Raw genomic sequence first — 6,000 nt, forward strand, 5'->3', positions numbered from 1 at the left:
AGAATGGGAAGCTGAGGGTCTGTATAGGCTACCGCAAGCTGAATGCTTTCACTATATCCGACCCATTTCCATTGCCATTCATTGATTCCTTGCTGGATGTAGTAGCGAACATTCTCTTTTGTGGATAGATTTAGTGGGTACAATCAGGTGCAAATGGCCCAAGAAGATAAAGAAAAGACTGCTTTTATGACAGAACGGGGGGCATTTTCCTCCAATGTGATGACATTCGGGTTGAAAAATGCTCCTGCTACATTCCAAAGGATGGTTCATGAAATATTCTACGAATATTTGTGGATGACTTTAGTGTGTTCGGGAAGAAAAAAGAACACATTACACACCTCACAATGTGCCTGGAAAAGTGCAAAAAGGCCGGACTGAGCCTAAATTAACCAAGTATGCCTTCGTTGTTGTAACCAGTGGATCCCTCATGGGGCATATAGTGTTTATAGAAGGGCTTGTGGTGGATTCGGCCAAGGTTGCAATCATTGTGAAGCTGCAACCACCCAAGAATCCCAAAGAGCTTGCAAGATTCGTGGGCCTAATCAAGTGGCATAATAGATTCGTGAGGTTCCTAGAAAACGTGGCGGTGCCCCTATACAGTCTGATAGCAAAGGATGTAGAATATGTTTGGTCTGACTCTGTCAAGAGGTATTCCAAAATCTCAAGAGGATACTGTCAACAGCTTCCATCCTCAAGTAGCCCAACTATGACTTAGTATTCCATGTGTTTGTCGATGCCTCTAATGTAGCCATTGGTAGCACTCTGATGTAGGAAGCACAGGAGGGATGATACAGGCCAGTTTATTATGGAAGTAGGAGGTTGTCTAGGCTAGAAAAGAACTACTGCACCAGAGAGAAGGAGTCACTGAATGAACTACTCCATCAAGAAGTTCAGGCACTACTTACGGGTAAGATGTTTGAATTTCATGTAGATCACAAACCTCCCCTGTACCTAATAAACAAACTAGACCTGGCAAGAAAGTTGGTCAGATGGATGCTCTTGTTAATAGAAATTTGATTTCAACATAAGGCACGTCCCTGAGAATAAGCATGTAGTGGCAGATTTCTTGTAAAGACTGGAAATAAGAGAAGAACCAGAGGGGGTGGAAGATGATTTCCCAAATGCGTAGCTTTTCCTCACAGAAGGAGAGAGACCCAGCTGGTATGATGAAATGCTGCAATTCCTATGTGACTTGTCCTTTCCAAAGTACATTCTAGACATCAGAGTAAAAAGTTGACTCTCCGGAGCAAGTCATTCATCGTGGTGGTGGCTGGGCAGCTCTACAGGATGGGCATTAACTAGATTCCGAAGGAGATGTGTCCCCGAGCACGAGCAATAGGCTATGCTCGAGAAAAAGCGCATTAAGGTATAAGCAATGGGAATTTTTCCAGAGAGGTCACATGATGGAAGCTGCACCAGGCAGGTATGTGGTGGCCAACTGCATTAAATGATGCACACAAGCTCGCAAAAGAGTGTGACATGTGCCAGAGGCTAGGGCAACCAAGTGATGTAGACAGAATGCCCCATAACCCAGTCCTGCCACTCAAGCCATTCCAGAAGTGGGGTTCGATTTCGTCGACCCCTTCAAACCCACTGCTCAAAGGACAGGAAACAAATACATCTTGGTGGCCACCAATTATTGCACGAAATGGGTGGAGGCCAAGGCCCCTAGAGATTGCAAGGCGCCATCATAGCAAAGTTTCTTTATGAAACCACAATGACAAGATTTGGATGCCCTATAGAGATAGTTAGTGAAGGGAGCCACTTCATCAATGAAGTGATCAAGAAACTGATGGAGCAGCACATGATAATACACAAGAAGTCAACAATCTACTACCCACAAGCCAATGGGCAAGCAGAGTCCACCAATAAGATTCTCAAGGGAATTCTGATCAAGACAGTGAATGAGAATAGGAACGACTAGGACCACGATATTGCACTCAGCATTATGGGCATTCCGAACAGCTGATAAGAATGCAATAGGACTTACACCCTTTAGCATGGTGTATGGGCTGAAGTAATAGTGCCCATGGAGCTCCTGACACAGACTCTTAGAATAGCAGTGGGCTGAAAGGCTCTCTCCAGAAGACTCAAAGGAACACATGATCAAACAACTCCTGAAGTTGGATGAAAAGAGACTGCACAATGCCTGGGGAGAGCAGAAATTGTGCAAAGGAGAAGAAATCTGCAAGTGGACATGAACACAAAGTTTAAGATCTTCAAGGAAGGAGATGATGTCCTGCGGTTCACATTAAGAATGGGACCCCACCCGGGAAAATTGAAAATGAGATGTAGCTGGAGCAGCTGCTGCAGAATTCCAGCACAATCACCCTTCCATTGGGTGAGAAGAGGGTTTCCAACCCCCTCTATGTGGATGAGGTCTTCAAGCTACCAAGTGAAGGGGAAGGAGAGGTCAAACCAGTCTCGACAAAGAAGATTTGATCAAGGAGTTCGGCCCTTTGGAAGGAAAGGCCAAAGAATTTAAAATCACAAGAACTCCAGATGAGGACAAATAGAACCGTATGTGCTTTGTGGTTGAGATGCTCAATCTCACCCACAAGCCATACTGTATGTTAAGAAGAGCCTTCTAGTGAAGGCAACGAAGGTGGGGACGAAGGTGGCTTGGGCGAAGGTGCTCTACAGCAACCTTAAAGACCAGATTGGGAAGGTCACCTGCCCAAACACCAAGACAAATATCGGCCCCTACCTAACAACACTCTTCAAAGCACAATCAAGAGCTGCAAAAGAGGAGGAAAGCCAGAAGGAGGAAGTAAATCAACAAACAGGACACAGGGCACAAGGAGGAGACAAAGGCAAAACCCCAGCAAGGAAGGAAGTTCCAAACAATCAATATCCAGGAAGAAGAGAATTTTTTAGTTTGGGGAAAAGAAGAAGGGCAAGAAGGGAAAGACAACAGAAGAGAAAAGTAGCAAGCAGTTAAAGGAGGACTTCCCTGATATCGACGGCAAGTCAATTCTTACACATAAGCTAGAAGAGCAACAAGCAGGAAACATCAGCCTCAGAATGGCTGCATCTCGAATAGGCATAGCAGGAGGCCGTATGCATAGAACGCCTGCACCTAGGACAGGCACAACAAGAAATTGTGGTCATTGAACACCTGCGCCTTGATCAAGCACAAGCAGAGCCTCTTGCACCCCACCCTACAAGCTTTCTAGAATCCTTTGACACGGATTGGGTGTAGGGATGCCTCAATTATTTACAAACGTGTATGGTAGACGGAATGAAGGTGTATGGAGCAGACGGAATGAAGGAGATAACCAAGTTGCAAGCAATGGTCAGGGAATAGGAGGGCATTAGCCAGGCCATGAGGAGCTAACACTAGGAACCCTTGCAGGAGGATTTGGAAAGAAGGAGAGAAGTAGGCAAGACGGAGGAGATGCAAAGACAATTGCTGGTGGCAGGGACTCCAAAAGGAGAATGAGGAGACAAAAGAGAGATGGTGGTGATAAAAGGGGCTTTAACCAGTAATGGTGACGAGATGAACAGACAGCTGAAAAGAAGAGATAAACGGCCAAGGAAAACCAAGCTAGGGCTAAGGGCCAGATTCTCTTGATCAAAAAAGAGCATATCAAGATTATAAGAGAGGTGTAGGTTAGGGGGCGGATAAAGACAAAGTGGAGCTAGTCAAGGCGGGCAAACTGGCAGTTCTAGACGCCGAGGAGTTCCTAGAAGTATACAAACGAGAAGCAAAGAAGATGAAATAGTGGGAAAGCCATGTAGTGGAAGACCTAAAGGAGGTGTGGGAGGAATATATGAAGAAACTAACATCGGCAATGTAAGTCCCCACCCCTACCTACAAGCAGATGGTTCCCTTCCAGGATCAAGATTGGAATCCAGATGGAGGAAATCCAAACACAGGAAAGTTGACAGGAACCGACCTTACAAGAGCCCTGGAAACTATTGCACACAGCTAAGAGGATAAGGAGGCAGGACACAACGAGGTAGGCACGCAAAGAAAAGGAGTTGCAAGCATAGAATGAGCAACTAAAAATGGAAGAAAAGGTTCACTCAACTGAAAGGTGATGGGAAGAGGACATAGGAGTAGCCTGACGGGAAGGGAAAGGAGCTAATATTGTACAAAGGATCATCAATGGATATAATCCCCGATGATGAGTTGCGAGGGCATGCCTGGGCAGCCACAAAAAAGCTAAAAGAAAGGGTAGGTGATGAGGCCGCTCTTAGAGCCCAAATCGAAGAGCTGAATATAAGGAGCAACAAAGGTAGGACGGGTTGACGATGAAAGCCCTCAAGATGAAAATTGAATCCACAACCCTTGCCAAGAACACAAGAGGAAGAGGAGGTAGAATGACGGTCAATGTGCTGAACGTCACCCTGACGACAGCCCATGCCGATCTAAAGAACACGCAGGATCAACTGGATGCCACAAGAAAAACGCATGCAGAAAAGCTGAAGGCATCCAGGGCCAGAGCTCAGGAAATGACAAGAGCAGGTGAAGGCAGTAATGAAAGTGCATGCTACGCAGGTGTAGAATAAAGACAAGATGATTGAAGACTTCCAGGTCAAAAGGGAAAAAGAAGCCCTGCAGCAAAGACTCCAGGAAGAAAGGGTACAAAAGGGCACAACCACCTAGAAAGAGAGCCCTCAATCACATGAGGAGCTTGATTCAGGCTACCAAGCAGGCCAAGAGCTATGCAACCATCTAACTGGGATGAAATTGCAGAATTCATGAACCAATTAAACGTGTCACAAACAGAAAAACAAGGGCAAAGTAGCTCCCGGGTAGCAGAATCAACGCCAAGAAAAAGCCCCTCATCCGGATCTAGAGTAGTGCAAGAAGCAAGTGGTGGGGTCTTATGACACGTGGATCTGGCTGAGGAGGCAACAACCCAACCATGCATAGGGCAGCACTCCCGGTGCCCCTCGCTAATGGAATTACCTAACAGAAGAAGAGAAGGCACACTCTAGACTAGAACCAACACACCATAAAGGTGGAAGTGGAGTCAAGGGCAGGACTCCCGGTGCCCCTCGCTAATGGAATTACCTTACAGAAGAAGAGAAGGCACACTCTAAACTAGAACCAACAGACCATAAAAGTGGAAGTGGAGTCAAGGGGGAAGGAAGAGACCAAGAGAGCTTGAGCAGACCATGTTAAAAAATGATGCCATCATCCCAAAGCAGACAAAGCCACGTGCTTTTGCAGCGGGGATGGCCATTGATATAATGGAAAGGGCCAGGGAAAAGCACCCATATGCCAAGCCCATTGGCGTGCAGTTCCGACGGGCTGATGAAAGGGCTAGATTCGGGCATGCCTAGGTGAGTAGCAGGAAGAGGGCTTATGAGCCTAGGTATGCCCAAGACAAGCCCATAAAGTTTGTCTCGGGAGGCCTCACCAACAAAGGAAGGACCGGATGAAGGGGGCTGGAATAGGCCTTAAAGTTTAGACCTGAATTTTGGAGATGAAATTATTGTTATGATTTTTCAAAAAACAATGAAGTGGATTGGACGGCAATGACAATAAGTCATTTGTGGGCTTCTTTGTTGGCGCAACGTCCCACCGTGATTGCCAAGTGTTAGCATAGCCTTGCTAACATAGGGAAACACACATGCTCCTACACACATAGCCATGGAGTACACATGTACACATGAGCATGGATTATGAGGCATGGATCAAGACAAGATAAAGGATACAATATAAAGACACATGCTCCTACACACATAGCCATGGAGTACACGTACACATGAGCATGGAGTAGAAAGCATGGATCAAGACAAGATAAAGGATACAAGATAAACATACAAGCATAACAACATAACGTCATACTATATTCCATATCCATGTATCACATATTGTGTGTCCAAGAATCATGTACATACAATAGTCATGTCCAATCTACATACAAGAGGGGCTTTATGAAGCCATCCAACCATGTGACTCTTGGAATACCCATGTGTGTGCTGTTGGGCTGCCCATGTGACTATTGGGCTATCCATATGACTATTGGGCTCCCATAATCTCCA

Source organism: Cibotium barometz, chromosome 10 (assembly GCF_041138505.1).
Source record: "Cibotium barometz isolate CiBa-2024 chromosome 10, ASM4113850v1, whole genome shotgun sequence".
Taxonomy (NCBI): domain Eukaryota; kingdom Viridiplantae; phylum Streptophyta; class Polypodiopsida; order Cyatheales; family Cibotiaceae; genus Cibotium; species Cibotium barometz.